The sequence below is a fragment of the Gopherus flavomarginatus genome, chromosome 9 (genome assembly GCF_025201925.1).
Source record: "Gopherus flavomarginatus isolate rGopFla2 chromosome 9, rGopFla2.mat.asm, whole genome shotgun sequence".
In the NCBI taxonomy this organism is placed as follows: Eukaryota; Metazoa; Chordata; order Testudines; family Testudinidae; genus Gopherus; species Gopherus flavomarginatus.
This window is the reverse complement of record NC_066625.1, coordinates 49,122,438-49,141,324: the sequence shown is the minus strand read 5'-3', so window position 1 is coordinate 49,141,324 and position 18,887 is coordinate 49,122,438.

Below are 18,887 nucleotides of genomic sequence, written 5' to 3'. Positions count from 1 at the left end.
CAACCCCAAATTTGACCTGGCGATGTCGATTTCAGCGCTAATCCCCTCATTGGGGAGGAGTGCAGAAATTGATTTTAAGAGCTCTTTAAATTGACAAAAATAGCTTCATTGTGTGGACGGGTACAGGGTTAAATCAATCTAATGCTGCTGAATTCGACCTAAACTCATAGTGTAGACCAGGGCTGAGATTTCTTGAAACTCTGGCCATGTGTGTCATAAAAGGAGTTGCCAGTTCTGAAACCCCTGCCCTGAGTATGGATGCTGAGCCCTTGGAAATCTGGCCCTAAATGTCTGATTTTTCTGTCTGTGAAATGAGGATGAGGATGATAATACTACCCAGCAGTGAGACTGAATAGTTGTGTCTGGGAAGTTGAGTGATTCTGCCTGGTTATCTGAACAATGAATTCAAACAGGAGTGAAATTCTGTACAGGTTATGAAACAAAATTTTTGAAATGCCATCTTTTCTTGCCCTAATGGAACTGCCCATTGTCATCTAAATCACTAAAGGCACTCAAGAAAAATCTGGCACACTTAGGTGAGGCATTGGGGAAAACACCTGAGAGCCTGAGTCCTATGTATATTACAGCTTCCACCGTTGCTACCACCATGGCAGAGGAATTATGAGTCTCATTTTTGCTAGTGTCGATACAGTCTAAGTGGCTGGACGCACACTCCCCATGAGGGCTGAACTGTGTCAGAGCTCTTGAGATGTCAGGCCCCTAAAGCCAAACACAAAGGGTGTAAAGAGGAGGAAAGTCACTCCCAGGCCAGATTAAGCCCCAGCCCAGCTCTGTGGCTCCCAGGAATAAGTTAGGCAAAGGACATGTTCTGGTAACACTTAGACAAACAGCAAATGTGAAAAATCGGGATGGGGGTGGGGGTAATAGGAACCTATATAAGAAAAAGACCCAAAAAATGGGACCATCCCTATAAAATCGGGACATCTGGTCACCCTAGTAACACTTCTCACTCCAGAGCAGTCTGAAGTGGACCATTTAGCAATAATCTGGTTTATGTATGGCTAATTCTTCCATGAGTCCTACATCAACTATGTAGGAGACTGAGGAGCACGGTCTAGGAGACTGAGCCCAGCACAGGGATTTCAGGAGTTATTATTAACTTGCTGAGTAACTTTTGGGCAAATCTCTTCTCCACTCTGCCTCAGTTTCCCACTCTGGAAAAGGGGGAGAGTAACTGACCCACTCCACGGGCTGTTGTGAGGATTTATTTGTGTCTGTAAAGCATTTTGACAAAATGTCATCCTGGCATTGCTGCTTCTGGCTGCTGTGGCCAACTCTTGTGCATCATTCTCCAGACTCTTTTTAAGAAATGCAAGTGTTTAAGTCACTCCTTGTACTTTTTCTCTCAGAGACTGAAGCCAAAGGATATTTCAGAGTGGGCTATCTAATTACATCACCACCCGGCAAAGAGGTACAGCGAGATGTGAGGAGAACACACAACTTTGCTGCATGGAGTCTTATTGAGAGAGCTATAAATTTTGAATTAGGATATAAAAACTGCCTGTGCTGAACAGACCAATATTCCATCTAGCCAGTATCCTGTCTCCAAGAGCGGCCCATGCCGGATGCCTCAGAGGAAGGCATAAAACCCCCATAATGCACCTAATTGTGCAATACTATCCTATGGGGGGAGATTTTGAGCTGACCCAGCTGGTGAGCAGTTCTTGCCCCGAAGCAGAAGAATCAATAGCTGTTATGATATTCATCTTAGCTAGTGTCACTGTGGATGCTGTTCTTACTCACATAAATGTCCAATCTTGTTGAGAAACTTACTAATGCTATTTGTTCTATTGCTCTTTCGATAGCCTGTTGTGGAGCTGGTATTCTCATTCTCAGGGACATGTGCGCAGGCCACATCCTAGGTAAACTGCTGCTGTTTGCTGTCAGAACCAGAAAGGGGTTTAATTCCCACTCTTCTTCCTCCTATTGATTAGTGATTAACCTCCCACATGTTCCCTCTATAGAGAGGCCAGGATGTGAAGGAGGAGGATTGGTGGGCTTTGCTGGGTACACTGATTTTCTGCTGGGGCAAGATGTGGCACACAAGAGGTTAAGTTCCTTTGACTCTTTGTTATATCCAGAGCCTTACAACACACCTTAAAGAGATGGAAACAGGCGATCTGATTCCTTGTTGGCAGGCTGTGATCCCCTCACCCTCTACACCTGCTTGGTGTCATGGCTTATGTTTAGAAAGCATTTCCACGGTCTGGCAACACCCTGGTCTTGTTACCCCTTTGCTTGACAGGTGTTCCAGCCAAACCCTGCTGTCTCCTGGGCTGCAGGGGAGAGACACCTCAGCCCTTCAGCCAGCATCAGCAATCTGACAGCAAAGGCCTCTCGTGACACATCCTGCCCTTGAGCTGGGCTGCCCTTGCCAGGGCTGGACTCAGTAGCTGGTAGTTTGATGGGTGGGCTCATTGCACTGTCATGCAGCAAGCACGGTTGTGGTGGAAACTCCAAGGGACTTTTGCAAAGGGAACAGGTTTGATTCTACAGTTGGGTGAGGGAAAGCATCCTGTTCAAGGAGCCCTGTCAGCATCCCTCATAGAGGAGGCTGCTCTCACTTATCTTCTCCCCCACCCCCTTGTGTTCCTGGGTGCACAGGCCTGAAAGGATTCAGTGAGGGCAGCAGATGGAAATTAGAGCTAAAAGTGGCTTGTCAGGGGTCTAGTTGGTGAAGGTCTGCACTGCCAAGTGGGCGACCTGGATTCTGCTCTCTGCGTGGGTCACTTGCTCTCCATCAGGGAGTGCTGGGAGCGGGAAAATCAGCCCCTGGGTGAAGATGGCGGGTGTCTCAGAGTCCACCACCAGCAGGGAGCACTCAGGCCAATGTCATGGTAAGGTGACAAACTTCAACAATAGCCTCATCTGTTCCTCAGGAGTCCTGAGCTGGGAGCAGCCTGGAGCATGGGAGAGGGTAGAGAAAAGGGGAAGGTACAGGAAACAGAACCCAGGAGCGGTGGAGTTGTGCTTGCCTGCTAGCAAAAACAGCAGAGCAGAATTGAGCGAGGAGAGCATGTCTCAGCAGAGGTACCAGGCAAGGAGCTGACTGAGTCCAAGCTAATTAGACCATTAAACCTGGCAAAGGCACAGACACTTGTGTAGCATGGCACAGAGAAATGAGCGTCCACTGATAACTCCCTAATAATAAATGTCTCCAGAAATTGTTCTGTTCAGCCAGTACTGGCTATTGTTGCTTATGTTCCTGGCCAGATTCTCCTCTCACCTCCAGGCAAACCTCACTGATGCTCGCGGAGATGCACAGGTGTAACTCACATTCCTTCCACATGTTCCCTTTGGGTATGGCTACACTTGAAATTTCAAAGCGCTGCCGCGGCAGTGCTTTGAAGTGTGAGTGTGGTCGGAGCACCAGTGCTGGGAGAGAGCTCTCCCAGTGCTGCACATAAACCACATCCTCTACGGGTGTAGCTTGCAGCGCTGCAGCACTGTTTACACTGAGGCTTTACAGCACTGTATCTTGCAGCGCTCAGGGGTGTGTTTTTTTCACACCCCTGAGCTCGAAAGTTACAGCGCTGTAAAGTGCTAGTGTAGCCAAGGCCTCAGTTTCTTTCTCCTATTAAGGGCTTCATGCCTTCTCTTGTACAGTGCTTCCACACACTCTCATGTACTATGGAATAGCTGCCCCCTTCCCAGGCACCAAGTAACCATCTCTCCTTCTTAAATCCCATGTTTCCCATGGAGAATTCCAATACTGCATGCAGCAGGCCTCAGAAAATCATGAGATTTGCTTAAAAATGATGAGAGTTTTAAAGATAATATTTTTAGATTCTTTTTATTTGCCTTCAAGTTTGAGATCTAGAGGGTGTTACCATCTCAGACCTTTCCCTGCAACCACGAGAGCTAGCAACAAACTTTTTTTATTAACACAAGTTGAGAGTCTCACCTGACCACATCACTCCAGGAGCTGGGGCTTTAATAAGAACACCAAGTATCACAAGATTCACATTAAAATCTCAAGAACTGGCAATATTGTAATTCCAGGGGAGATCTGCCTAGGGGTGACATCATTACAGATTCTTAGCATGAACTGTTACATTTGTCTGTCAGGGTTTTGTTGTTGCTCAAGTTACAAAATTTGCATCCAGGTTTTGAATAGTCCAAACCACTGGGGTGTTCAGAGCTCAGTTTAGTTTCAGGCTGCTATAAAGCTAGGGGCCTGGTCAGATGACAGAAGCAGATGTAGATCTCTGGGTTCAGAGTGCAAAAATCCACAAAGGCCAGTGGTGGTGTTTCAATGCAGGCAGGTACTCTGAAGTGATCTCTAGCTGGCAGCTCTCCAGGGCAGAGGCTGTGTCTGTCTGCATGTCTGTACAAGCACAAAATAGGCTACTCCTGGGGGGCATTCTGCACCAAAAAAATTAAAATTCCGTGTACAATATTTACAATTCCACAAAATTCTGCAAATTTTATTTGTCAAAATAACACTACACAATCACATCAGTTTCAAATATTTTGGTAATTTATTTCAAAATACAAAAAATTCAAGTATGTCTATAATAAAAATTCCCCCAGGAGTAGAGTTAAAGAAACCCTTATGACAACCCAGTTCCTGTTTCTCTGCCCCCTTCCCTCTCAGAGCTCAGCCAGGGTGCCAGATACCCACAACATTCCCCCACCTGAGCCCAGCTGCAGTGCCACCCCAAACCCCATCCCCCTCCAGAGCCCTGTTGTGGGGCCCCCATGGCCAAGAAACCTGAACCTCTGCCCCCCAGAGCCCAGCTGCAGGTCTCATTGCCCAGATACCTGCACCCTCTACCCTAAAAGCAGACACTTACTCCTACCCCCCTCCAGAGTCCAGCCATGCACCCCCCCAGTCCAAACACTCACTCCCCTCCCCTCCAGAGCCCAGCGATCCAGGGGGAGAAACAGCCTGATGCTTGGTCGTGGACTTGTGTGGAGTTTCCTGCATGCCCTGTCTCCTTCCCTCAGGGCATGCAGGGAACTGCAACTATCGGGAACCCTCTAGCTCCCTCACTTCCCCCCCAGCAGTGTCTTCTATTTGTGAGCTCAGTCCAGCGTCCCCTAGTGGCTGCCAGCTGCACTGAAGCCCATTTCTGTGGGGGAAAGGAAATTCTGTGCACACAACATTAATTTCTGCAAAATTCTGCATTGCGCAGTGGCACAGAATTTCCCCAGGAGTAATAGGCTTATGGCATGGCTACACTGCAGTTTAAAGCCTGCAGTAGCAAGTCTCAGAGCCCAGATTTACAGACCTGAGCTTGCAGGACTTGCGTTGCAGTGCTAAAAACAGCCATGTAGGCCTTCGGGCTCAGGCTCTGAACCCAGGAAGGAGAGGTAGGCTTCAGAACCCAAGCCACAACATCTGCATAGCTGTTCTTGGTGCTGTAGTGTGTTTTAAACTGCATTAGAGAAATATGATAGAATAGCAGGGTTGGAAGGGACCTTGAGAGGTCATTTAGTACAACCCCCTACTCAAATCAGGACTAATCCCCAGGCAATTTTTTGCCCCAGATCCCTAAATGGCCCCCTGAAGGATTGAGCTCACAACCCTGGGTTTAAGCAGGCCAATGTACAAACCACTGAGCTATCTCTCCTCACCTCAATGGGTAAGAGTGTCACCCCTGTTCTGGGCCCTTTATGCTGGGCAAAGGGTCTGGAGTGCCATAAGGGTGCTTTAAAAGACCTGGATCTGGCTCAGGGAGAACGCATGTAGCCCCCTAGAGATTCTGACCTACCCTGCTATAATGTAGACAGCCTCCTGATTGACTGGATTACATGGGAATCACTTTGGACTTGGGAGCAGCCTAGAAGTGGGAGGGTGCAATTGTGGCTTGACATAACCTTAGTCTCTGCTTCCCAGTAGGTGCAGCATAGACCCTCACCCAGTAACTTCATAACCAAAGCATCGGAACATCACTGGAACTGAATTGCAGCAGCCAAGGAGCATGACTTTTCCCCTAAGAACAAGTATTCTTGTCTTTAGTGTTGCTAGTTTAAAAGTATGCAGTGCAATCCTTGCCTGAAGCCGTCATACCTGGGAATACTCCAGCCTTCCTGAATTCTAATGAATGAGCCTGGTTTCTGAGAACAGCTACTGTGTTTGCATGACCAGCTAATCCTTTGTGAATGGCATTTACAATCATTCTTCAATGAAGAGCAATTTCTTTTTGCATTTCTTTTGGAACTAACATTTTTCAGTCAGGTACTGCTTTAATTAGTGTGGCTTTCTCACTGAGGGTACGTCTACACTACGGGATTATTCCGATTTTACATAAACTGGTTTTGTAAAACACATTGTATAAAGTCGAGTGCACGCGGCCACACTAAGCACATTAATTCGGCCATGTGCGTCCATGTACCGAAGCTAGTGTCGATTTCCGGATCGTTGCACTGTGGGTAGCTATCCTGTAGCTATCCCATAGTTCCTGCAGTCTCCCCTGCCCATTGGAATTCTGGGTTGAGATCCCAATGCATGATGGTGCAAAAACAGTGTCGCGGGTGATTCTGGGTAAATGTCATCACTCAATACTTCCTCCGTGAAAGCAACGGCAGACAATCATTTCACGCCCTTTTTCCCTGGATTGCCCTGGCAGACGCCATAGCATGGCAACCTTGGAGTCCGTTTTGCCTTTTGTCACTGTCACCGTATGTGTACTGGATGCCGCTGACAGAGGCGATACTGCAGTGCTACACAGCAGCATTCATTTGCCATTGCAAGGTAACAGAGACAGTTACCAGTCATTCTGTGCCATCTGCTGTGCCATTGTAAATTGGCAATGAGATGATGGTTATCAGTTGTTCTGTACCGTCTGCTGCTGTCATGGGTGCTCTTGGCTGGCCTTCGCTGAAGTTGGCTGGGGCTGCAAAGACAAAAATGGGAATGACTCCCTGAGTCAATCCTTCCTTTATGGTTATCTAAAAATAGAGTCAGCCCTGCCTAGAATATGAGGTAAGTGTACTAGAGAACCAGAGGGTACAGCTGCTCTGTGTCAGATCCTGCAGAAATGATGAGTTGCATGCCATTCTAGTGGGTGCCCCTGCAATAACCCCACTCGTTGCTTCCCTCCTCCCCAACCTTCCTGGGCTACCGTGTTAGTGTCTCCCCATTTGTGTGATGAAGTAATAAAGAATGCAGGAATAAGAAACACTGAGTTTTTAATGAGATAAAATGAGAGGGAGGCAGCCTTCAGCTGCTATGATAGTCCAGGCAGGACATTAAATGGTGGCGGGGAAAGGAGCCCAGCATCCCTCTGCTATGATAGTCCAGGCAGTACAGAATCTTTTCTTTAGACATGAAAAGGGGGGGGGGCTGATGGAACTCAGCCCTCAGTTGCTATGATGAGGACAGTTACCAGCCGTTCTGTACCATCTACCGGGAATGACCGGGAGTCATTCCTCTTGTTATTCAGGTGCCCACGGCCGACCTCACCTGAGGCCAGCCAGGAGCACTCACAGGATGATGAGGACAGCTATCAGTCCTTTTGTATGGTACCGTCTGCCACCAGGGAGAGGACGGGAGAGGATGCTGCTATTCATTGCCGCAGCACTGCGTCTACCATCAGCATGCAGTAGACATAGAGTGACATATAAAAAACTCAAGAAACGATTTTTTCCCCTTTTCTTTCATGGGGGGGAGGGGTGGTAAATTGACGACATATACCCTGAACCACCTGGGAAAAAGTTTTTGACACTTCAGGCACTGGGAGCTCAGCCAAGAATGCAAATGCTTTTCGGAGACTGTGGAGACTGTGGGATAGCTGGAGTCCTCAGTACCCGCTCCCTCCCTTCATAAGCGTCCATTTGATTCTTTGACTTTCCGTTACGCTTGTCACACAGCACCGTGTTGTGGACTCTGTATTGTAGCCTGGAGATTTTTTCAAATGCTTTCTCATTTCGTCTTCTGTAACGGAGCTCTGATAGAACAGATTTGTCTCCCCATACAGCGATCAGATCCAGTATCTCTTGTACGGTCCATGCTGGAGCTCTTTTTGGATTTGGGACTGCATCACCACCCATGCTGATCAGAGCTCCACGCTGGGCAAACAGGAAATGAAATTCAAAAGTTAGCAGGGCTTTTCCTGTCTACCTGGCCACTGCATCCGAGTTCAGATTGCTTTCCAGAGCAGTCACAATGGTGCACTGTGGGATACAGCCCGGAGGCCAATACCGTCGATTTGCGGCCACACTAACCCTAATCCGATATGGTAATACCGATTTCAGCACTACTGCTCTCATTGGGGAGGAGTACAGAAACCGGTTTAAAGAGCCCTTTATATCTATATAAAGGGCCTCATTGTGTGGACGGGTGCAGCATTAAATTGGTTTAACACTGCTAAAATCGGTTTAAAAGCGTAGTGTAGCCCAGCCCTGAGGTACATGCTCCCGCTTCCAGCAACCGGCATGTCTTACAAATTGGAAAAATTAATGAATCAAAAGACCACCCCCAACCTGAAAAATCATATTTCTGCCTGAAAAGCATGGTACCATTGCATCGAACCCCTATGTGACTAATACTAAAAGAATATGTATATATTTTCCATTTGTTTCCTCTTGTTTGTTGGACAGCATTTTGGAAATAGTCTGTTTCACTGTTTCCCCTGTATAATTGGCTAGACCGCAATCCTACAACCATTAATACAAGTGAGTAGTCATGTTGCATAGATTCCCAAGAGTGCATAGGCATTTGCGGGATCCAAGCCTTTGAGAGTCAGGTTTTTTCCCTTGCTAAAAGAAACCTTGTAAAAAATCAACAGGGGAGTAGAAAAACCCTTAAATTTTTGTAAAATATTTTTATTTCAAATTTTGCTGCTGGGTGTGGAATTTTAAAAAAATTAGTCAGTTTAAAACAAATCAAGTTTCTAGTGTCCCTTTTTTAGCCCTATTAGAAAATATCGATCCTGTACTTTTTACTTGGGCAAAATTCTCCCTGGGATCTGGAACGTGAGGCTACAGAATGGCCAGAGAGTGGGGAGGCACTACAAGATTTCAATATTTTGGGGACCAGCTATCTAGGAACATCATGGTTTGCGGTGTGTCTGGATGCTAGCAGTGACCTAAGGGTGGCATGAAGTCCTTACGGGGAGGGGCAGGGAAGCAGAGGAAAGGCTGAGGGTTGTAGGAGGGGTTGTTTATTAGCCAGTATGAATAACAGCTCTTTCCAGAGTGAGTCACTTCCTTCACATTCAGCTTCAGGTATGATTTAAATCTAAATAAATTGGACCTATTTAATTTGGTTTCTGAAAATATCAGAAACTCACCACTGCCACCACCTATGATGTGGTGTAATTAGGGATTCCACTTTGAACAAATTGGCCATGTTGCATCATTGTCATGGTTACAAAGTTGGATGCACGTCCAACCCCTCTCTGAGTGCACCCCCATAGGAGATAGGCCTGGTGTAGTTAGCTGTCCTGGAGTGGAATTAGGTGACTCTCTGTGACATACAGTGCTGGCTGTAACACCATGGTCACTTAGGTAATTTTGTAATAGAGAACATTACAGGTTCAGCTGGACTCAACCTGTTAGGTGAGGATTCTTGACACTTGTGGGCAATGACTGGGCTAATGAGGTAATTACACCTCTACCTCGACATAACACTGTCCTTGGGAGCCAAAAAATCTTACTGTGTTATAGGTGAAACTGTGTTATACTGAACTTGCTTTGATCCTCCGGAGTGCAAACCCCGCCCACCTCCCCTCGGAGCACTGCTTTACCACGTTATATCTAAATATATGTTATATCGGGTGGCATTATATTGAGGTAGCAGTGTAGTTCAATAACAGAGCTATATGATTGGCAGGAACAGGAAGTAAGGAAGAGTCAACTGGGTGTGGTAGAGAAAGCTGGGTGGAAGGTTCTTCCTGACAGGCCTGTGCTATGTTCTGCAGTGCTTGGAATCTGTTTAAAGGTATAACTTCGGAAAGGAAATGCACTCTGTAGGTCATGAAGAAGAGACTATGTAAATGGGCTAGGCAGTGCATTACACTGGGTAGCTTAGGGAGCACCCTATGACACTTCCGCTCCTAGATTGGGACCTGGGTTGCAGCATCCTGTGGGTCAACCATGCTTACCTAGCTGGTGTGACTGGGTTTAGTGTTTGCTGGCCTTTCCTTTGGGAGTCTGTGACCAATAGTGAATAGAGTTGGGATGCTGGCCAGGGTTGGTGCAAGGATATTTTGCGCCCTAGGCAAAACTCCCACTTTGCGCCCCCCCCCCACCCCCACCCCCTGGAGTCACACCTTACACGGGGGTTAGGTTCTAAGGTCAGCGCTTAAGAGGAAACTAGCATATAGGGAAAATTACCATAAAGTACAGCACACACAGTATGCACTGTATACACTAGAACAGGGGTCCTCACCCTATGGCATGTATGCCAAAGGTGGCACGTGAGCCGATTTTTTTTAATGGCAGGCTGCGGGGTTTGGCCGCTGCTGAGCCCGCTGCCGGCAGTGGGCTGAGTGGGGCCGGCAGCGGGCTGAGCGGGCTGGTGGCCAGGACCCTAGACCAGGAGCGGGCTGAACTACTCAGTCTGGGGTTCCATCCACCGGCTTCTGCCAGTCGGGGTCCCAGCTGCCAGCCCCGCTCAGCCCGTGAATGGAACCGCAGGCTGGTGGACAGAAGCCTGGGTGAATGGAACCCCAGACTGTTCACCCAGGCCAGCAGGAGGCTGAGCAGAGCCACCAGCTGGGACCCCGGCTGGCAGTGGGCTGAGCAGGGCCAGCGGCTGGGACCCTGGCTGGCAGCGGGCTGAGCAGGGCCAGCAGCCGGGACCCTGGCTGGCAGGAGCCAGCAGACGGAACCCCAGACTGGCAGTGGGCTCAGCGGTGGCTGGGACCCACAGCCTGCCATTATAAAAAAATTGGCTCACGTGTCACCTTTGGCACATGTGCTGTAGGTTGAGGACCCCTGTTCTAGTGTATACTGTGTGTACTGTACTTTATTGTTATTTTCACTATACGCGATTTTCCTCTTATGCTCTGACCTTAGACTCTAACCCCTGCATAAGATGTGACTCCACTGTAGTGTAAAAAAAAATTTTGGGGCACCGCTTTTTGGCACCCCCAAATCTTGGTGCCCTAGGCGGCCGTCTAGTTTGCCTAGTGGTTACACCGGCCCTGATGCTGGCAGACCAGGTGTTAGCTGGTCTCACCTGAGCACTGACAAATATGTAGCTGGAATCAGTCTGGCTCAGCTGTGTGTAGTATTGTTAAAATAGGGATTGGAATTATAAGAATGTATTTAGACTTTATTGAATGCTTGTGAGTTGCTGCAGCATTAATCTCATAACATCCGTATCCATATTGTAAGGAAACATTTGAACGCTTGTATTGTCAGCCTCTGTATAAATTGTGACTGTGTAAATCACAAGCCAGGAAAGAGAAGGGGTCTTGTAACACTGTCTGAAGTAACTTGAGCATGAATACCACCGTCAGGGAACATAATACAGTTAGGAGCCAGGGCACAAACCCCAATTTGGTTGCGAATTGTCTACTTAGATTTCACCAACCAAATATCAGTATGCTTGGTTAAAAGGCTAATCTGTATGTTAGCAACAGAATGCTTAACCCTTCTTTAACTATGCCATGGAGATTGGCTGTAACTAGAGCCACGAGCCAACATAAATTGCTTCTGTCAATGTTTTATTGGACTACGTCAAAGTAAAATCGATGAAGATTTAACAAAAATAAACCAACTGATTTGCTAGACCAGACTAAGACATAAACAGATTAGTGCGCTGTGGAGGGACGGCTCCTGCATGCATATGTGAGCAGATCTGGCTTCTGGGGTGATTTCCCTTCCATCAGGCTGATGGAGGTGAAGGAATTCATAAAGAGGCAGACAGTGCTTAGCCCTAAGGGGATCGGGGTTCATAATGTCTCCAATTTTGCTATTGGCCTTAATGTCACAAGGTATCAATGACCTACTTACAGTTAATATAGAGGCAAGCTAGCATATGATTATTGTGTTGTAGGTTTGCTGGAACTTCATTAATTGACAATAAATTCAGACTAATTAATTTTTAAAATGTAGCTTATTTTCAGTGGCTTTTTTGGGCATGCTTTACAGGCGCATATGTGAAAGCGATTTCCTTCACCATCTTGTAACAAAAGAGCTGAGCTGGCTATGTGCACTTTGCAAGAAAAATAACTGCTCCCTGGAAGAGAAATTACACAGTGAGGTTTAGCCCCCAAATGAATTCAAATATCTGCAATATAAATCTCAGGGGGAAAACAGGGTTTGTAATGGAAATCTTCCCTCACTTTAAATTACAGTGATGCACATGTGAACATGAAATTCATCCTGCAGTATCCAGGCAGCTCCCAGCGCTGGCCACGTGTCCCCACAAATAAAGCGAATAGTACAGAGTACCTGCAAAATGACCTTTCTTCTAACAGCTCCAATGCTTTTGTGCTGTAAGAGGCAGGATAAGATACGTGAAGTGACAGATTGCTACCAACAGTGTAAGGCTATTTCAGCTGCATTTCTCTACAGCCACAAGGATATATCCAGGGGTTTGTTAGGCGAACAGCAGTGCTTGCCAATAACCAGATGGTCTAAGCCCTAGAGACAGGCTGATCATAATATATTTGCTATTTTGGTGGAATTACTATCTATAAAATCAATAGATATATGTGTGTATAAATGTGTAGTTATGTATTTATGTGTATGTACATCATAAGCAGGGTTGAAAGCACTGCCTTTATTAAGGATGGCCAACAATTCCCATTTTAAGACCTTTGGTCAGTTGCTTAATTTTGCCAAATTTTAACTGTTTGGGCTGAATTTTCCCACGCTAGGTGTCTGCCTCAGGCTGAAATTTTCCAGAAAGTTTCTGTGGAAATGGCTCATATGTTTCTGAGGATAAAGCTAGGGGCAAACACATTGTTTTGCCATTTAAAAATATTTGGTAACTTTGTCTTTGCAAAGCTGTGGTGCCCCCAGGCTGTGGAACAGGGATTTGAAATTTGGCACAGCGGTGCCCTTTATGTGAGGGTTGTGCATTTGGCTATTCCTGCTGCCCCCCAGCAGTGTGGTGGAAGAAGGCACCTGACTCAAATGCAAAGGGGGCAAGAGCTGGACAGAGGAAGGAATAGATCAGGTCAAGGACCTGATGAGACAAGGACAAAGAGAGAAGAGAAAATGGGTCTAGGAGCTAGGGGGTTGGGGTGAGAGGCTGATTCCTGTTGGGCAAGGAGACTGGGAGCTGGAGAAGACTGGGCCTGGGAAACAGTAGGTGGGGAAAATGGGATGGAGGTGACAGATCTGACAAGGAGCTGAGGTATGTGGGAAAGACTGGGACTGAGGTAAGGAACTGGAGTGAGTGGGAAGAATGAGATTAGATGAGGACCCTGGAGAGGGAGCCTGGGACTTGGGACCATGCAGGGGTAGGGAAGAGGGAGTAAGGAGGGGGACACCTGGAGACCAGGGGGATGGGAGAAACAGGTTAGACAAAGAATTGGAAGGGATGAGAAGTCTGAAGGGTGGAGACTGGCATTGGGTAGACAAAGAGAATATGACTGGGACAAGGAGCCAGGAATGGGGAAGAGACAAGACTGGGACAGGAAGACAGGAACTGTTGGCTGAGATGGGAAAGAAGAGTCCTGTTTGCGGGCCATAGGAAGAAGGGTCTATACCCACTGCAGCTCACTCTGGTCCAGAGCGTGGAATGGAACTCAAGAATCCTTAGTCTCCCCATTCCTCTGCCATGACCAATGTCTCATTCCAGCCTACTATTGCTATCAGCACCAGTGGCAGAGGTCTGTGCAGTGGATTGAAAGGTTCCAACCCTGCTGATGAACCATGTGGGTCTCAATATAGTGCCACATGATGGAATTTCTGATTTTTTTTTCAGTTTTCTTTTCTTTAAAAACCTAGGCAATCGCACTTGTGTGTGTGCGCGCACCCCCCCCCACCTATATTAAAAGAACATTTAGGTTGCAAAGTCAAGCACTCAAAAATTAGAAAATGACAAAATTAAAGATGATGGGGATGGGGGGAAACTGACTGGTTGAAGAGAAAATGTAGCTATATTAGTTGCTGTTGCATGAACACTGTATACAAATGATGTTAGTAGCTAATTTGGATATTTGAAAATAATTGCCATTATAACCATAGATTTGTTGTTTTTAATGCTGAGGAAGGTTGGCATGGACAGCCATAGTGAATGGAGCCCTCTGTTTATCTAGGCAGCATCAGAACAAGGTTCTCACACACATTACCCTGCCAGCTTGCCTCAACCCCAAGATGGGGTGGGGAATACTTCCTCTGGGGTAGCAAGCATAGTTTGGTGTCCATGGCCCATGCAGTTAGATCATAGATTATTTGGTTTGGAAGGGACCTCGGGACATCATCTAGTCCAACTCCCTGCTCAAAGCAGGACCAGTCCCCAAATGGCACCCTCAAGGATTGAACTCACAGCCCTAGGTTTAGCAGGCCAATGCTCAAACCACAGTTCTTGGCCTCTCTGCTGAGTCATCCAATGGGTGCAAAAAGTGGTGTTGAGTTTATGATGGGAGAGCTAGAAATGAGACCCACCAAACTCAGCTCACATAGGGGCCTCTAAAAATCCATTCAATGAGAAATACTTTCAACCTCTACTGAGCTGAGCTATATTCAAACTGGCAACCTACTGGTGAAAGGCTCTGTAATCTATTAGCAATGGCCTGAGACATCCAGTCCCCCAGTAAGTGCTAACTTAATAGGAAGTCCTACATCAGGTGTTGGCAACCTTTCAGAAGTGGTGTGCCGAGTCTTCATTTATTCACTCTAAGTTAAGGTTTCACGTGCCGGTAATACATTTTAATGTTTTTAGAAGGTCTCTTTCTACAAGTCTATAATATATAACTAAATTATTGTTGTCTGTAAAGTAAATAAGGTTTTTTAAATGTTTAAGAAGCTTCACTTAAAATTAAATTAAAATGCAGAGCCCCCAGACTGGTGGTCAGGACCCGGGTAGTGTGAGTGCCGCTGAAAATCAGTTTGCGTGCTGCCTTCGGCACACGTGCCATAGGTTGCCTACCCCTGGCCTACATACATAAAGTATGAATGGGGATGAAGAGATAGACACTGAATATACAATAGATAGATCATGTCTATACATTTTATTTGTAGTATTAAAGGAGAATTAAAATTGCAAAAGTTAGAAAATCCAAATTAAGCTGAATGAGGCAACCTTAACTCTGCCCTCTTGCATAGGTGCAAATATAAAAAAGTTGGGGGGATAGGGAAGGAATGAGTGGAGTAATTTCTTTCACCCCAAAGTTGCAGGGACAAGGTGCAGGCTTCAAAAATGTGCTTGTTTCCTCCCTCTATCCCCTCATACCATCAGTGTGCGTGTGCCAATGTCTGTGCACACATGCAGGGCTCTGTGTCCCTCTGTCTTCTCTCTCTCCTGTCTCCCACCAGGAGGAAGTCCTGCTGTATCTGGGTTTCCTCCTCCCCCTGCGTGCAGCGCTACCTGTTGTCACTTTGGTTCCTGTGATGTCAGTTGGATCCAGCCTAGGGTAAATTACAAACATTTCTAGCCCAGTACAAAAGCAGAGTGGAGTGTCCAGACCAACCTGAACAAACATGTTCACTGCCTTGAGTTAGCTGGCAATCAATTAACGTGAGGTAAAAGTCCCTAATGTAGACACAGCCTTAGGTAACATAAGTAAAATTATACGTTTGGAGTAAAATTTTCAATGTGTTACTTTGAAGCCTCCATAATTGAAAGGGTTTGGGCAATTGCCATCAAATTTCCAAAATCAAAACATTTCTACTGTGCACTGAACATAAATCACAGCCATACTTTTCCTGTGTAACATTGTAAGGGGCAATGATTATAGGGGTTATAATAGAGCCTGGGTTACATCCTAACAGTGGCGCTGTTGCTGAGCAGTTTGTAGCCAGTGATGTTTTTTCTAATGGTCTGTAACTCAGAAACTGCTCAGCAATTTTCTCTAAACTTGAAAAAATAAATATAAAAAATACTTTTCCTTTAGAAAAAGCCTGTATATATTCAGACCAAATCAATTTTGCCAACCAAAATTTTGGGGCTAAGAGTGCTAAATAAGTGGCTTATAATGGAATCTGGCAGCAACCTTTACTATGGAGAGACTATTGTTTCTTCATAATAATTCAGCTTCCTATAAGGAAACCCACACACACAAACCTCTCTCTGTTGACATTTGCCACTGGAGAGATTTATTTTTGTAATAAGTTCTTTGCAGGAAGACTTAATAAAAAACAAAGGGGAAAGTTTATTAATTATATTTTTTACAGCTAATGAAACATAATATTCAATTGAAATAATTTCAGGCATCTGCTGTGATAGCATGATCCATTTTCAATAATAAATGGTTTGTGCTTTCCCCTGTTGGCCTGCTGGATCAATCTGTTATAATGACAAATCTGCCCCTTTCCCCATATTTTGGTTCAAAAGGATATGAAACCTTCTCCTGCTCTGCCCACAAAGAAGAGGCTGGAGCCAAATTGGTAGCTTTTTAATACTCAGGAAGTCTCAAATAAATCAGTGCTTTTTGTTTAATGTTCTGATGAAACTGGTGCTCATGAAATAGTGCACCAGTATCAGGATGAGAAAGGGGAGGGAGGTGTGCTATTCACATACTGCTCTGCCTATGCACCACAGTCCTGGCCTAGGCCATCCTATACTGCCCCATCCCTGGCAACCCCAGCACCACTCCTTCCAGTGCACTTCTCCAGCACTTCCTGCTATTGCAGCCCTGGAGCCTCTTCTAAGCAAAGAATGTCAGCTTGTACTGAAATGCCATGCAGGAATGAGACTGGTCAAACTCACTTCAGCTTGCTTTCAAACCCCCTTCACCAGCGGTGACAGGTCAGTGCATTAGATACCCTTGTAATAACTCAGATAGTCACTGAAGTAGCTCATGTTCAGTATCTGATGTAAATGGTGGATGTAAGCCATCTCTTACACACTGACATTTGTTGCCCATAAGGGCCAGGAAGTTCCTCTTTTAATATTGCTCTGATACTTTGCTATACTGCTGCCTCCTTCCTGCCAAAGTGGGGGCCTGTACATTATATACTGGCCCTGCCACTTGAGCCAAAATCAGAATCAGTATAGGGCCTATGTCACACACCTGAGTGATTCTGATGCTATCCGCTTGGGGGCAGTTGCTTACAACCTGCTACACTGCAATAGTTTATTGCAAACAGTCCATTACACTTCACATATGATTGAAGTGCAGCCACCTCTAGGGTAGAACATATTTTTAACATCACACAACAAAGCTACAGAACAGTTTAGGACAGGAAGTGAGGAAGAAATCTGTATCAGAATTGTAACCATGCAGATATTTTATCACACAGAATGAGCATATATCCCTGCTAAATGCAAATACACATCCTATGTGACATTCACTCTCATTTTTACTTTATAAACTATCAGTACAGTTGGTGGTTTTTCCCCATGGGGTTCACTGCAAATAAACTGTGATGGGTGAAGTTATTAGCTCTAATGGCTATGGACACCTCAAGACAACAGTCCTTCATGCATAAGAGGTTGTCTGGAAATTCTAAAAGAGGTGTTTATACAATGGCATGCCACAGGGATTGGTGTTCAGTCTGATTTTATGTAATATCTTCATTAATGACCCGGGTGAGGGAGTAAACAGCATATTAATGGCATTTGCCGATGACACTATATTAGGAGGTGAAGACGAAATAATGCAAAGGTAGGTTAGAAACAAGTAACGCAGTGGGAAGTTAGAAACAGAAACAGGCCTGGAAATAAGGAGATCTGAGTCCTATCTGCTGCTGGCTTTCTGATTGGATCAACACCAATCTTTATTCTGACAAAAAAGAGGTGGAGCCTAATGCTGAACATGACCATTGGGTATATTGAAACATGGTGTATTTTTTCAAGCTAGATATGCTCTTTGTGGCTCCCAAACATGCAAATGTGTAAGCATTCAAGTAAGTTTGCTCAGGTGAGTAGTCCCAGTGGAGTGTCCTTGTTCTCCCCTGTTGGTGTGTCTGAAGCCATCTGTTGTCTCTTGTAGCATTTTGGGGCAGGGATGTCTTTTTGTTGTGTGTGTGAACAGCATATAGCACACTGAGGTCCTAGTCCATGTCTGAGACTCCTAGGCTTTATAGTAATATTGCTGCTGCTGCTTCTACTACAATAACAATGAGCTGTTATAGTTGTGGGAGCCAATGCTGAGATGGCATGGAGGAGGGGACGATAGGGTGTTTGTCTTGCTCATCTCCCGCCTCCCCCCCACAAACTAGAATGCTTTCTAGAACCTCTTTTGTCCAAAGATCTCAAAGAGACTTTCCCAGCATTACTCAGATGAGCCAATCAATCCTCCTAAGAGGCTGAGAACAGTTCTCAGACTCTCAGGAGGATTGGTCTGCTCATCTGAGAACTGTTCTCAGCCTATCAGCTGTTGGGTGGGGGAGGGCTGGGCTGTGTTCTGTTTTTGGATAGGATGTAGCTCATTGTACTTAGCACATACTTACTGCTATATGTATTTTTGGATCACCCCAATCTTAGAGGGCAAGCAGAGGGCTAGTTAGTCCTGTGAGTATGTGCTCACTAGTGTGAGTGATGGCTCCACGTGCAATCTTATCCTAAATGTTTGCCCAGCAGCAGTCAGCAGTAGAGGCAGGGATTGAAGCCAGGGGCCTTCACCCCCTGCTTCAACCACTAGCAAATGCTTCCTCGCCCTCCCCACCCCGGAAACCCCTCCGCAGAACCCCCCATGCAAGAATGGCTTTGTCTTTTGGAGGTGGGATGGGCACCACCGTAGTGAATGGCCAGGCACATTTTTGGGGTTGTGTGTTGACTGAAAACTTGGCTGTGCTGGTCCAGGGAGAACAAAGGGTTGTTGTTCAGCCGCCAGGAATTGGCGTCTCACTGC